Genomic DNA, 16,437 nt, shown 5'->3' on the forward strand with positions numbered 1-16,437 from the left:
AGAGGTACCCGATGCTTGGGAGTTCCATAGACTGTGTACAAATACCGCCATCGGAAAAAGTCCTTTTTAAACATTTCTCCAGCTTAGACATTGAGAAGACATCATTGGTGGTGCCAGTCAAATAATAACTATCCTGTCCCCATTCATGTCTTCTTTCTTTCAAAAACAGGTCTGGCAAGTGGGGGAGATAAGCAAGAGAGAGAGAGAAGAAACAGGGGAGGAGGTAAGTAAGAGAGAGGGAGAAGAAGAGGAGGAGGTGAGGAGGGAGAGTGAGGGAGGGAGAGCTACACACCCCATTTGAAGGGGGCAGGGATCCTGTGTGCAATCAGTTTCAGTTAGGAGAAAGAGAATAGGAAGACCAAGAGCCCATATGCAGCAGGGAAGAAAATTTTAAACTCTAACTCAAGATCACGGTCCTGATTACTACATGGGACTGGGCAATTTTAACTAGTGAATTGACATTTGGTTGGTGATTTGAGGTACCTGCAGGACTTTATAATATCTAGGAGTGACATGACTTTCCAAGGTTACACATTATCTCCTAAATCCAGGCTGGTCCTGGAGGTTTAGAGAAGGTCTGAGGATGAGCTAAAAGAGGTTAGGACTCTCCCGTGTAATGCAGAAGCACTGGGCTTACCCTAGCCCTGGAGCCTCCCCTCTCTGGGTCCCAGGGCTTCATCTTCTCCCTGGGATCTCAGGGATTGAAAGTTGCTTCAAGTTCAGAGAAAGTTGCTGAGACCAACAAGTCCAGGCCTTTATTTCCTGGAACTAAATATCATAGGAGGTTTTTGGAGGTTGTGATTTTCTCCTCACAAGCCCCCAGGTTAACCAATCAATTAATCAATGAATCTTTCAATCGCTCATTAAACATTAATTGAACACTTAGTATATCCAGTATTCTGCACACTCTAAAGGATGCATGTGGGTTTCCTTGCTTTCTGTACCTGTGCAGCTATTGGCCATCTAATCTATCCCCAAGGTGGAGACATGGACATTAATTGGTTAATTCATATATGGATAATTGCTGGATAATTTAATAAGCATCTATGATGTACCATCCCTGTACGTGGCACTGGAGATGTAATGATTAGGGGGAAGAAAAGAAAAAAAAGAAAAAAATGCAGCCCCTGGCCTCATGGGACTTACAGATTAGGAGGGGAAGCAGACATTAATGAAAGACTCACACAATAAAAAGCTAAATATCAGCTGTGATATGTTAGGAAGGAGAGGTACATCGTGTTATACCCAGTACAGGGGCTTGTCCCCTGGTTAGCAGAGTCAGGGCAAGCTAAAGGAATTTTACATTTCATCAGCAGAGATTAACTCAGTACCTTCTGGTGGGGTCAAGGAGGGGGAGAAAGGGAGATGGTTTTTAGGGCCTTCTCCTCCAGAAGTGTTATCCTCCTTCCCTGAGAAAAATAACTATTAATACAAATAGAATTAAAATTGAATTAATTTCCATGGGGAGAGCATCTTACTTTCATTGATCTAGGAAACATTAAAAATCTGAACTTAGTACTTTTGTAACTTCTGTGCTTTTAATTTCTGTGGAATAAGCTCTTTGTTATGCTCTAGGCTTTGAAGGAGCGGGAATTGAGTCTTGGACTTAATATCTTTTTAATGAACATCGTGACAAGAAGAAATTTTGGCAGGACTCAGCAGCAGTCTCCCCTTCTTGAGGCGGAAAAGGGGTGGCAGGAAGGACAGGAGGATTCTAAGTCAGGCAGCAAATCCACAACATCCTCAGGGGATGGCAGGTCTGTAGAGAAGACAGAGCACAAAAGACCCAGGGTTCCAACAGGGTTGTTGGTGACCCAGGGGTAAACCTCCTCGAGTGCTGGGATCTTCATGTCTCTCTCTGTTACTTCTCCCCAGGCCTGGCACAGTGCATGGCACAAAACTACTTTGCAAAATGTGTTTACTGAATGAACGGTGGCACCTGAGACTATTTTTGAGCTGCTTGAAACCAAGAACTCATATGAGGTAAGGTTATCAATAGAAAGTGAGGACCTTGGAGAGAATGGAGAAAGACCAAAGTTACCAAATAGGAGGGCCAGTAAAGCGGTTATAAATCACTGAGCATCCAAATTGGCCCTCAGCTTCCTGGCAAGCTGTACACGGTCAAATGTTCACATTTGGCTTAATGTTCAGGTGAATGGGTGGGTCCCTGTTCCTTCTCAGCTGTGTGTATGCATGGCAGTTTCTGGAGACCTAGAAAATCCAGGTCAATCACTTGAGTGGGGAGAGCAGGTAGACGAGTCAGCGTGGCTGCTTTCAGATTACGGATCTTGGAGAGGGGCTCCCATGGGCTGCTGCCCAGGAGACACACCAATACCCAGCTCTTCCTGCGCTCCAGGTAGTGGGAAAGGCAGGGGGGAATGCTGAAGGGGAGGGGTTGAGCGTATCCTGTTCCCCTTCTGGCTTTGGTCGAAGGAATGATGACTTGGCTTCATTGCTTTCTTTAAGTCTTCTTACATATTCACTGTTATTTTTAATTAATTAATCTTTTTAAAGATTTTATTTATTTGACAGAGAGAGCCAGAGAGCACAAGGAGGGGAATGGCAGAGGCAGAGGGAGAAGCAGGCCTCCCGCTGAGCAGGCTCAATCCCAGGCCCCTGAGATCATGACCTGAGCCAAAGGCAGACGTTTAACCCATTGAGCCCCCCAGGTGCCCCTTCACTGTATTTTTAATTACTAATAGCTGCCATACAGTGGCAGCATTCAGTGAAGAGTCGTACACGTACCCAGCCATCATCCCGACATCAAATCAGTGATTTCTACACTCTTTGGAATATTCATAACTGCATTGCTACCTCATCTAAAGTGCATTAATCAAATCAGAAAACTGCATTGCCATAAGTCAAAAGATGAATTGCAGGAGTAATCATGTAACAGTATGAGAAAGAGGAGAGAACTGTTGCTCATTCGGAAGTTTGCAACAAACTTCAGAGTCTTAAATTTTCTTTTCTCTCAAGAAAATTGTGATGCCTAGAACAGGGCCTGGCATACTTGGCTGCTCAATAAATATTTGTTGAATGAACAGATGAATTTTCATTCTGTCAATACTCATTCCATGACTTTGTACAAATTAATAATTATAATTACTTCCTTGGAGTAATAATGGACTCATGGAAATGAACTCCTCATTTGTATTTTTTTTAGATTTTATTTACTTATTTATTTGAGAGAGAGAGAGATAAAGAGAGAACGCAAGTGAGCATCGGGGGTGAGGGGGGCCATGGGGGAGGAGCAGAGGAGGAGGGAGAAGGAAGGGGAAAGAATCTCAAGCAGACTCCCTACTGAGTACAGAGCCCAATGAGGGGCTCAATGTCACAATCCTGAGATCATGATCTGATCCGAAACCAAGAGTCGCAGGCTTAACCAAATGAGCCACCCAGGCACCTCTGAGCCCCTCATTTTTGAGCCTGGTTTGGGGCTGTATGTGGCTTGCTCTTTGGGAGTAAGTGTTATTCCTCAGGATGTTTGGTCTTTGTGTTCTTTATTTGCTTTTATTTTTGCTTGGTAGATTTGTTTAAAATTAGAGTGAGTATCAGAGTAGAAAATTTAAATCTACAATATCAAAAAAGTTACTTGGATGTGTACTTCTGGGCCATTAAAATAAGCTATTGGGAATCAGCTACTCCCAAACCTGACCTAAGAGCTGGGTGATGGCCTCACACTTTAGGTGAATGCCAGGCTATTGGGCAATCTTGCTCCGTATCCATACCTAATTGTACGTAAGTCCTGGGCTTCTTGTGACACAGGTGGAGTGAGGGTAACTACGCAGGAAGAGACCTCACAACATGTGTCCCTTGCCGTGTCCCAAAGGGGACTTCCAGATAAAGAAATGAATTTTTCTTTCATTATAGTAATGTAAACCCACTATAGCCGATCCCATCGACTGAGTACAACTAAAACATTTTATCATTAGTTTCTAGACATTAGGCACTTCCAGAAGATCATCTTTTCTTCCCAGTAGGAGAACTAATAGAAAGCTAGTCAGAGGTGGTCAACTTTTTATTTTTAATTTTGCAAGTGTTTCGCAGTGATGACTACAAATAGAATGAAAATATTTTTTCAGAGAAATTCAAAGTAAAGATAAATAAATAAATGAAGACCTTAGCTTTTATTTGAGTCTCTTCTGCATTGTCTTACAAATTTACCAGGCTCTTCTTTTTAGCAAAATATAGTGCTTAAGAGCAGGTAATATCATACTTTGCAACTGAAAGATAATTTCCAGGTGTTATGGGCTGAATTGTGTCCCCCCTCCCAAGATTCATATGTTGATGTCCTAACCCACAGTATCTCAGAAAGTGGGTATTTGAAATAGAGGTAATCTTTAAAGAGGTAATTAAGTTTAAAGTGACATCACTAGAGTAGGCCCTAATCCAATATGACTGCTATCTTTATAAGAGGAAATTGGGACACTGACACACATACAGAGAGACCGCAGGACTACACAGGGAGAAGACAGCCATTTATCTACCAGCCAAGGAGAGAGGCCTCAGAAAAAAACTAACCCTCCTGACACCTTGATCTCAGACTTCTAGGCTCCAGAACTGTGAGCAAATAAATGTCTGTTGTTAAATGACTTTAACGCCCAGTCTTTGGTACTTTATTATGGCAGCCCTAGCAAACTAATAATCTAGGCAAACGTTAGGGAAGTAGCAAGGGTAAAGTGTGGTCGTTCTGGAACTAAGCAACACCTAAACATCCTGCAGAGGAAAGCATTCCTGCTTCGTGAAGGCAGTCACTCCTATCCCAGGATTTTATTGTTCATATTTGTGAAGTTTTGCAATATGCATAAGTACACATACAGGATTTCCTTGTGTAATGAGAATAATGGAAGTAATAATAAATGTTGGAGTGGGTGTAATTGTGACTGAAAGGATGATTTTATGATACGGTAAAGGATACTATTGGCTAGAGCCAATTCATTACACTGCTCTGGCAGTCTGTTATTATTATTATTTCTAGCCCTTACTAGATTTCATTCTTTTAGATAAAAACATGCATATCAGCTTTGGAGTTTGATTGCCTTATGGGCATAAAGCTTTGCATATTTACTGCCCATGAATCATACCAGTATGTGAAATCCAGAGAAGATTCAATTTTTCCTGCTAGATGCACCTCCAGCCGTTTAATTAAAATATGTATTATTAATAAAACTATATTTAAGTCATATTTTTTACAGATATGACTGAAACATTAAGTGCAAATTGTTTCATACTTTCATAGTAATTTGCTTTTAACGTTTTGTGCCTTAATCAAGGTAGCACACTAGTTGAAGGTTTGCGGTCCTGCAGACTTCTCAGCCATGAAGTTGGAAAAAAGCAAGTGGAAAGTGGTGATTAATGAAAGAACATATTTACTTTTCAGAAAGATTTCGTGGTTTTATTGCAAAAGGGATCTGTACCGAATAGGAAAGTGCATTAAAAGAAATAGCAGGAAAGAATATATAGTCTCTATTTCCGTACGCAGCAGCGGCATTGGCCGTTTGCGTGACAGCTTTTCTCATGTTTCTGAACCAAGGCTGAGTTTCAGCCGGCCGTCTGCCTTTAGATGTCACAGTTGGTCTTCCGCTGAACTGAACCAACTCCGGCTCTGTGCTTCAGACTTCCCTCTGCCTTCCAGAAACCTTGCCTAAGCAGGAGCACTGATTCGACACACTCTAGCTCGCTTACATGGTGCTCAGCGAGGGGTTGATTCAAAATTGTTTCATTAAAATAGGTGAGGACAGGGACAGCTGGGTGGCGACATAGCTTGCTGTCAAAATGTAACCCATCTTTATGGAATTTTTATTTCAGATGATAACATTTCCAAACTCTCATGTTTGGTCCAAGTGGGGATGGTGGTGAGTGGGGCAGAGAAAGCAGAAAGGAAAAACTTTAATATGTAATGACTACCTACTATATGGCAGGCACTGTGCTACCCCGTTTGTTAGTTCTGTGATTTAATCTTTATGACAAAGCTTCAAGGAAGAAATGCTTATCTCGTCTGTTTCACATGAAGGAATGCAGGCTCCTAGAAGTTATGGGACTGACCCAGCTTCGTAGCTGATAAATGACTGAGTCTGAGGTCAGGCCTTTGGGTTTTTCACTCCAAAGCTCAAGTGAGACACTGTATTCTCTTGAATACTGGGCTTCTACACACGCATGCGTTTGTTATGTCTATCTCCAAGTAATGATATCAGCCTTCTCATTACCCCTTCATCCCTGCAAAGTCTCCAGACAATCAACCTAACTTCTTTTCTTTTCACTTTACTACTCTAGTCCTTTCTTGACCCTTCCCTTCCCTCATTGCTTCTCTCTACACACATAGAAATTCTCAGTTACAGCTGCGTGGAGGGATTATGAACTTTCTATTTTGACATACTCTTTAGTGTAGAATTTTACATGCATCATGTTATTTACCATTTCAATGAAATTCCACTACAATAGTTCTTCTCTAAGTGGTGTAACTACTAGAATTTAATTTTTAAAAGTAATTTATTTGTGAGTCTAGAGCCTGTAACTATAGAGTCAAGATTAGTGAGGTCCTCTCCTTTAAAACTGGTTTGATTAGAAGTTATTAGCCAAACTAAAAAGAAGAGGCATTTTATGTTTTCTTTCCTTGGAATATACTACACACACACACACACACACACACAGGGTGGGGAGGCTACGTGTGTGTGTGTGTGTGTGTGCATGGTATGGTTCTGACTCCAGGACATCTACTGAGGTGGCGCTGGACCAGAAAGTTCTTCTGTAAGAGGAAATAAAAGCTAAGCCAAAGAATAACTTAAGCCATAGAATAAAAATCCTCTCTCAAATATCTCTATATGGTTAAAGAAACCTCTTCTAATGTTAAGTTCACATTACAGAGATACTTAAATGTGCCTTTTGCCTTCAATTTTCCTATTCCTCTACACTAACTGTAGAAATTGAACCAAGCTTCATATTGCCACCAGAACAATAGATGCTTCTCTCTTTTCCCTAACCAGTGGGAGAACTGACCTTTGTTTAAAATAATAACCGTGACCATGCTTGAAAACCGAGGGAAGCCAAGCAAAATCAGATCTAATTTTTGATAATTGCAAAAGAAATTCTAGGCAAAGGAACAGAAAGCCCCCAAAGCCCAGTACAATCTAAATTCCAAGAAACACATGGCGAGTGGTTGGGTCTGGTTTGGCAAGGTGCTGGTGAGTTTCAATGCCCTGCACATTTATTATTTTTTTTTAATTTCGTTTTTCACTGAGCATCCCTGGAAAGAATGCCACCGGCTTCCTGGAGGACAGGCTGCCTCTTGACTCCTCAGAGCTCTTGCCGCGAAAATTAATCAAACTCGAAAAGTGCCCTGGCAAACCAACAGAACACACTCTGAGGGACTTACCGTTTGCAACACTCAAATTCCAAAAACACGTGTGCGGACACCTGTGCTCTCTCATACACATGCACACACTTACACACATTTCAAAGTGTGATAACCTATCTTAAAAATCTTGTGACTAGCCCCCAAAGCAGCATGGTCTCCCTGAAGCCAGCCCGACACATTTGAAGTCGAAAATACGTAAAATAAGTACAATGGACTGGGTATCAGATTGGCACAAATACCAGTCTTCCAAGAAAAACTGCCTGAGAGGAAATAAAGTAGTGAGAGGCGGTGACTTTGGCAGGAATGGGTAACGGGGAAGCGCTTCCTGGAACGGCAGCTTTTGACACACCCACTGTACCAGGTGGTTGAGTTGAGTGAGGCTTGGCCTCGGAAAATGCCGCGGATTAGGTGATATTTTTTCCTATGTGCCACATTCATTGTCAGAAGTAGGATGTCCCAGGTGAGCCACATGGCAGCAAGGTGACTGAGATCTGTTGAACAAAGTACTGTTTGCTGCTTTCCTTAGTAATAACTTTTCATTCTGGCTTTGGAGCCAAGGGGCAAGTTCAAGAAGCCTCATATATGGGCAGATGTGAATGGCATAAGACCTTGAAATTCACTTGAGTGAGTTTAATCAGTTTTGCTTTAAAAATTATATATGATTAAATAAAAACACTTCAAGTGACTTAGTCACTTTTTTTTTTTTTTGCCTTATAACACTCAGTCCTATGAGGTTGAGCCATGTTCTTTGTGATCACTTTCTGTTTGTCCTTCCCAAGTACCTAGAAACAGACATTATAATGGTAATCTGCATCCCTGGTCCCTGTCTTCTTTCCAGTCTGATGGTTGGAATGTTAATTTTTACATTGGAATACAAAAAAGTAATATTGTGCTGTCATATGCTGGTGCTTACTTGCCCTAAGGAACTGTTTCCGAAAGCTCTACTCAGTTTTAGCAAGGATCTTGCGAGAGAGGTCCCAGTTCAGTCCCTATATCTGCTCAGGGCTACTAATAAGTAACGGTTGTTTTTTCTGTCCTTCTTCTGAGTTACCTCAGGCAATGCAATTGAGAAGTTGATGAATTACTTGTGAGCCTGTTTTAGATATTTCAGGAAAATTCAGAGACATTTAAATTCTCTAGTACATTTTGCTTAAATTGTGAGGGCTACGTTGTGCATACAAAAAGACCAATTTGAGGCCTTGGGAAACCTGCACAGCCTTTTCTTTCAAAAGCCATTCTTGAACCACAAATTGAGGCTCATTTCCATCCTCTGTGGTCACATATCACACAGGAAAAACCTCTGTGCACTTGCCACATTTTATCCAATGGATACCTTTCTGAGCTGATCTCTCCTAGTGGTCTGAAAACTCTTTGAGGACAGGATTCATGGGTGTGTTGAATGGTCTGATTCATCAGCATGCCCCCTTTTTGGTGTCTTGTTTATCGTAGGCCCTTAAAAAATATTTGTTTAACAGAAATGAAATGGGGGCAGAGGGTGAAGGTTTAACTACATTTTCCTCCATTTGTTTTGAAGCAGGCTTTACTTAAAAGGTAAGATTGCATCTTAATTACAAATACTTAGATTTTTGCCAGACTTTTTTTCTTAGATTTGCTCATTCTCTTCTCCTTGGGTGTTATGCTGAATCTGTTGATTAAAAAAAATTTCTCTGGTTAGACAATTTATTTTACAATAATTTTTAGTCATGAAAATGAAGTTCTAGAACTTGCAATATAAATTTGCAAAGGGTTTTCCAGTAAAAGGGGACCTTTACTGTGTCCCCTTGGTGGTCTCTACCATCTGTGAAAGTATGCTTATTTATATTCAGTTTTAAGTGTCTTCCAATTTCTATTATTTTTTGAAACCAATGAAGAATTATTTAGAATATATATTTTATTCTACAAAGGATTTTTTATTTAAACTATCTTTTGATAGTGATATAACTGTTATTGTTGTCAGAGAATATCATCCATGTGATATGGATTCTTTTTTTAATAGAACTAAATTACAAGATTTTATAATAGAAAACTTCAGAAAATAAAACTTTTTTTTTTAAAGATTTTATTTATTTATTTGAGAGAGAGAATGAGATAGAGCATGAGAGGGGGGAGGGTCAGAGGGAGAAGCAGACTCCCCGCTGAGCAGAGAGCCCGATGCGGGACTTGATCCCAGGACTCCGGGATCATGACCTGAGCTAAAGGCAGTCGCTTAACCAACTGAGCCACCCAGGTGCCCTAGAAAAAATAAAACTTCTTTTTAAGAGCACTTTTAAGTTCATCGCAAAATTGGATGGCAGGTACAGAGATTTCTCATATACCCCTGTCCCCACATATACGGAACCTCCCCTGTCATCCCCCAACACAGGGGTCCATTCCTTACAATTGATGAACCTGCATCAATCCGTCGTTATCACCCAAAGTCCATAGTTTACTTTAGGATTCACTCTTGGTGTTGTACATTCCATGGGTTTGGACAAACGTGAAATGACATATATCCACCATTATAGTATCACACAAGATAGTTTTATTGTCCTAAAAATCCTCTGTGCTCCATCTCTTCACCCCTCTCTCCCCGCTGATCCCTGTCAGCCAGTGATCTTTTTACTGTCTCCTTAGTTTTACCTTTTATAGAATGTCATATAATTGGAATCACATGGTTGCAGTCTCTTCAAGCTAGCTTCTTCCACTTAGTCATGTGCATTTAAGGTTCCTCCATGTCTTCTTATGGCCTGATAGCCCATTTATTTTTAGTGCTGAATAATATTCCATTTTCTGAGTGTACCACAGTTCATTTACACATTCACCTACTGAGGAACATCTTGGTTGCTTCCTAGTTTTAACAATTATAAGTAAAGCTGCTGTAAACATCTGTGTGCATATTTTTTGGGTAGGCATGAGTTTTTAACTCCTTTGGGTAAATACCAAGGAATGTGATTGCTGGATTGTATGGTAAAAGAATGTCTAGTTCTGTAAGAAACTGCAAAACTGTCTTCCAAAGTGGCTTCCTACTAGCAATGAATAAGGGTTCCTGTTGCCAGCATTGCATGTTGTCAGTGGTATAGGATTTTGGTCATTCTGATAGATGTGTGGTGACACCTCATTGTTGTTTTAATTTGCAGTTCCCTCATGACTTACAATGTCGAATGTTTTTTCATACGTTTACTTGCCATCTGTATACCTTCTTTGCTGAGTGTCTATTCATGTCTTTAGCTCATTTTTCAGTCAGGTTGTTTGTTTTATTATTGTTGAGTTCTGACTTCTTCGTATATTTCGGATAACAGTCCTTTCTTAGATATGTCTTTTGCAAATATTTTCTCCCAGTCTGTGGCTTGCCTTCTCATTCTCTTGACATTGTCTTTTGCAGAGCAGAAATTTTTAATTTTAATGAAGTCCAGCTTATCCATTATTTCTTTCATGTATCATGACTTTGGTGTTGTATCTAAAAAGTCATCACCAAACCTAAGGTCATTTATATTTTCTCCTATGCTATCTTCTAGGAGTTTTATAGTTTTGCACTTTACATTTGGATCTATGATCCAATTGGACTTAATTTTGTGAAGGGTATAAGATTTCTGTCAGAATTCATTTTTTTTTATATGTTCATGTTCAGATGTTCTAGAACCATATGTTGAAAAGACTATCTTTTCTCTATTGTTTTGCTCCTTTATCAAAGATCAGTTGATTATATTCACGTGGGGCTATTTCTGGGCTCTCTGTTCTGTTCCATCAATCTATTTGTCTATTCTTCTGCAAACACCACACTGTCTTGATTACTATATCTTTATAGTAAGTTTTAAAGTCAGGTAGCGTCAGTCTTCCAACTTTGTTCTTCTCCTTCAATATTGTATTGGCTATTCTGGATCTTTCATCTCATATGTACACTTTAGAATCAAAGAAATATATCATAGGGGAAATTCAAATTAAAACAATAGTTGATCTATAGATTCAGTGCAATCCCAGTCAAATTCCCAACAAATTACTTTGTGGATATTGACAAACTGATTTTAAGGTTAAAAGATGGTCCACATCATATGTCATCAGGGAAATGAATTCTTTTTTGTTTATTGATAACATTCTTTTTGGCCTTCAACGTAGGCAATCTTTAAAAATGCTCCAGGCATGCTTAAAAAAATGTGTGTCCACTAACTGTTAGGTACAGGGTTCTATATATTTCTATCAGTTTGAGATTTTTAATGTGGTGTTCACATCTTCTCCATCTGTTTCTTGAATGCCTGATCTACATATTTCTGGGAGATTTTTTTTATTACTATGTTATGTTAGTCATTATACATTACATCATTAGTTTTTGATGTAGTGTTCCATGATTCATTGTTTGTGTATAATACCCAGTGCTCCATTCAGTACGTGCCCTCTTTAATACCCATCACCAGGCTAACCCATCCCCCCACCCCCCTCCCCTCTAGGTCCCTCAGTTTGTTTCTCAGAGTCCATAGTCTCTCATGGTTCATCTCCCCCTCCAATCTCCCCCCTGGGAGATTTTTTTTTAAACCTAATCTGATGGTGGATTTGAGTATTGCTCCTTAAAATCAGGAAATTTTGGCTTTATGCATTTTAGGGCTCCATTGTTCTATGTACAAATATCCAGGATTGTTCTATTAGGTGAATTTTTCTTTTATTTTTAGGAAATGTAGTCCTTTAACCATAAGAATTGGTTTTATGTTGAGGTGCCTGGGTGGCTCAGTTAGTTAAGCATCTGACTCTTGATTTTGGCTCAGGTCATGATCTCAGGGTTGTGAGCTTAAGCCCTGTGCATCTGGCTCCGTGTTGGGTGTGGAGCCTGCTTAAGATTCTCTCTCCCTCTCCCCCTCCCCCCATACCCCCCCAGTGCTTGCTCTCAATCTCTCTCTCTAAAAAAAAAAAAATTGGTTTTACTTCAATGTTTATTCTGTTTTATATTAATATTGCCTGATAGGGGTGCCTTGGTGTCTCCATCGGTTAAGCATCTGCTTTCAGCTCAGGTCATAATTCCAGGGTCCTAGGATGGAGCTCTGCATCGGGCTCCCTGCTCAGTGGGGAGCCTGCTTCTCCTCCTCCCTGCTCATGCTCTCTCTCGCTATCTCTGTTGCTATCTCTCTCTCTCAAATAAATAAAAATAAAATATTTAAAAAAATACTGCCTGACCAGCTTTATTTTGGTTAGTTTTACCTTTTATTACTTTAAATTCAATGTTTTTGTTTCACTACATTTTAATATTTCTTTTGTAAACAGACCTGGATTTTGATTTTTTCTTATTTAATTTTAATCTGAACATCTCTATCTTTTGACAAAGAAGTTTGGTCCATTTATATTAAGTGGATTACTGCTTTGGGGGGACTAATTTATAACGTATTATTTTGTGGTTTATATTTACCATGCTTTTCATTGCTTCCTTTTTCTCCTTTTAATACATTGAGTTTTTTGTTGTTGTTTTTATTTCATCTCTTAATTTGAAAGTTATGCATTCAATGCCTGTTCTTGCAATTACCCTTAAATTTTCACCAAGCATAGTTGATTTAGTATCAAGAAGCAATCAGTATTTCTATTTTCCTATTGAACAATAAGGTTCTTAGAATATTTTGATTCTAATCAACTGCATTTGTTATTGTTGTTCAATATTTTACTTTCACTTTGTTTATAATACTTTCAACATACTTTATTATTATAATTGATATTCTTGAATTTTAAATGAAAAATTTTAAATTTTAGACGTTATTCTTTCTTTAGATTCATCTACATTTTTAAAATCTTATTATGTTATATTAATCACCATACATTACATCATTAGTTTTTGATGTAGTGTTCCATGATAGATTCATCTACATTTTTACAGTTCCTTTGCACACCATTTTTCTTGCATACCAAGGAAATTATTAACTTCTTTTTAATAAAAACACACCCTTTCTTTGTTACTTAATGGATTATCTGTAAATGATAGAATTTTCAGTGTTTCAGGGTGCCTGAGTGGCTGAGTTGGTTAAGCGTCTGCCTTTAGCTCAGGTCATGATCCCAGGGTCCTGGGATCAAGCCCCACTTCATGCTCCCTGCAAGGCAGAAAGCCTGCTTCTCCCTCTTCCTCTTCCTGCTGCTCCCCTGCTTGTACTCTCTCTCTCTCTGTCTCTGTGTCAAATAAATAAATAAAAATCTTCAAAAAAAATAATTTTCAGTGTTTCTTAGAGTGTTTTTATTTTTGTTCATTTGAAAACGGATTTTTGCATTCCATTGAATTCTAATTTGACAGTTATTTTCACCAACTATTTGAAGATATTTCAATGTCTTTTAGCATCTATCACTATAATTTGTTTCTTGGCTTTTTTTATGGGTCATCTTTTTGTCTTCCTGTGTTAGCTTGTGTAGTTTGCTTCTAGAAGTTCTACTTTGTTGTTATTTAGGTCTACCTATTTTTAGTTCATTTTTTACCCTAATTCATCATGGTTTCTCTTTGTTTTATGCTAATTTTGGACAGACCTTTATTTTTTTCCTTCAAGTTATTTTATTTGTAGTGCCATTTGTCAGTTGTTTATATCTTCTGATGCTCCCTTGTGGTGGTTTGTTCCCTTGATTTTTTTATTGTGAGTTCATGTTTGACATGGGATTTTGGGGGGTTTTTTGTTTTCTTAGAAGGTTCCATGTACCTTGGGTTGAATATATTTTTTCTATGTGGCAACTGTACTTTTTTTTTTTTTTTTTTGGCCAGGATCCCAAGGGCTTTAATTTTTCAGCTCAGACTCTCATAACATAGGGATAATATCAATCTAGCCCGCCATATCTTCACAAGTTACAAGGTAGCAATTTTCATTTTTATAAACAACTTTTTTTTTCCTTCCAAGAGACAAAGTCCTATAAGCAATCTTCCACACTATGTCTAGCAGCAAGTAAGAGTTTTTCCAGTCCATTTCGCTAACTGGATGGGACTTTAAAGATCTTGACTTTCTGAAAGGTCTTCATCTAAGCTTCTCTCTCAGTATTATCTTGCTTGTTCTTACATTGGCCTTAAAAATAGTCCCACACTCCTATGATTATATCTGGCTTTAAAATGTATCTGAGTGGCTGAGTTTTTGGTGAAACTGCTGCCCTGATTTTTAGTTCTCCCTTCATCTTACTTAGCTTTTCTTTTCTTTTTTGTTTGACTATGTATTCAAACATAATTTTAGAATCTTTAATCTAGCATGTTGACTATGATTGCATCTAAGGGTTGTCGTTAGAGATGAATGCCTATTAACTCAACCTGCTATGATGCCAACACTGGAATTAAACTGTTCTAAAGAAAATAAAATACATTATGTAAAACTATTTTATTAAAAGTATGTTAAGAAAAGAAGTGAGATTCCAGGGATGCCTGGGTAGTTCAGTCAGTTAAGTGGCTTCCTTTAGCTCAGGTAGTGATCCCAGGGTCCTGGGATCAAGTTCCGTGTCAGGCTCCCTGCTTAGTGGGGAGCCTGCTTCTCCCTCTGCCTCTACCCCTTCCCCTCCCCCTGCTTGTGCTCGCTCTCTCTCTCCCTCTCTCTCTGACAAATAAATCTTTAAAAAAAAAAGAAGTGAGATTCCAGCAATTTATTTTTGATTCCACTTTTTTTTGTTGTTCTTTTTATTGACAATCTGTCTTGCTCTGAGTACTTGCTCTAATTGTTTGCTTTTGTCCATTTGAACAACTACTTTCTTCAAATTAACCTGAAAGACATAAAGTATTTACTGTATTTGGAAGTACAAAGGGCCTAATTGAGAGGAATTTGCTGTTACATTATATTCTATCCAGGGAAAAGGGAAGAATATGTAATGCTTTTTATATTTGTTTTCTTATTTTTTAATTGGTGTTTAAAATCCTTGGTAATATTTACTTACAAGATCACTTGAAGAATATGTTTTTTAACTTGGGCCAGGGATACTAAATACATGCCTTGACTCAGGTTTGTGCCCATTTGTATACCACTGTGATTCCATGCCTGGCACAGTCCTACCACATGGGAAGTATTCAAGTCATACGTTTTAAATAAATTCCATGGTATAACCAGATGAATGTGCCCACTGTAACTCTCCAAATACAGTAGCAAATATGTGATGTATAAGTTAGTCAATACCAGAGCAGTACTACTTAAAAACTGTCCCTATAACTCAGTGGCTTAAAACATTAATCCTTTATTCTTATAATGTTTTTTGGCTTCTGTAGCCTAGGTTCAGCTGGACTCATTCATGTCTGTAGGCAGAACATTGAAAATCTAGGCTGGGCTCACTGAAGACAGCTTGGCTGTGCTCCAGGTGTCTTTCTTCGATCTGTTAGGATCAGTGGGCTAATCCAGACATGTTCTTTTGAGGTCAGTGGGAGAGGCAAGGAGAGCAAGCCAACTGCTCAAGAGTATTTCAAGCCTCTATTTGCCTCATGTCCATTAATATCCCATTGGACAAAAAAGAAACATGGTCAGACCCAAGACCAATGAAATAAAAAGAGTATGTCTCCTAAGGAAGTGAGGGGGAGGGAGAGAATTTTTCTGAACAGTAATCCAATCTATCTCATGTGGTAAAGATTCAAAGCATATTAAGTCTGGTTCTCCAAAGTAGTTTTCCTACTTAAATGTCCCTACTTTTGTAGGCATTTATCTACAATTATAAGAAGCATGAAGCTCTCCTTCTAAAAATCTACAGTCTGTTCTTATTATTGTGAATGGCTACTCTTTTTTGAGTGCCTATCTCATGCGGTTGTGACTGATATACACTATCAGATTCAATCATTATCACATCCCAGCAAAATAACTATTTTATTCATCTTTACTTTCCAATTAAAAAAAAGTGGCTCAGAATACTTAAGTACTTGGCTGTAAGTCAAACAGCTAGGAAATGGTAGGGTAGGCATCCAAATCTAGTTCTTTCTGAATCCAAAGTTCATGCCTTATGCATCCTCTATGCAGTCTAGCAGCAGAGCTGATCCACTCTTAAAATAATCCGTGCTAATTTTCACCAATACAATTCTAAAGCTGCTTCATGGGGATGAGTTTTGAGCTCTGAATAAAACAAAAAACTGGTATGAAGATAAGATTAGTTTTTCAGAGGGCTGTGTTTTCTTAACTAACAAGAGGGATTAAAAAATACAGTAT

General features: G+C 38.8%; 1 long non-coding RNA gene across 3 annotated transcripts in view; it reads left to right on the forward strand.

The window, feature by feature from the left end:
- The window catches only part of LOC118009313, a 203,435-nt gene that overhangs the window by 150,121 nt on the left and 36,877 nt on the right, over window positions 1–16,437 (forward strand). For all 3 annotated transcript variants that reach the window (XR_004678879.1, XR_004678878.1, XR_004678877.1), the window contains 2 exons: window positions 170–223; window positions 1,876–1,983. This is a non-coding gene — a long non-coding RNA (uncharacterized LOC118009313). The remainder of the gene's footprint in view (window positions 1–169; window positions 224–1,875; window positions 1,984–16,437) is intronic.

The sequence above is a fragment of the Mirounga leonina genome, unplaced genomic scaffold (genome assembly GCF_011800145.1).
Source record: "Mirounga leonina isolate KUSES-001 unplaced genomic scaffold, KU_Mleo_1.0 Mir_127, whole genome shotgun sequence".
Taxonomy (NCBI): Eukaryota; Metazoa; Chordata; class Mammalia; order Carnivora; family Phocidae; genus Mirounga; species Mirounga leonina.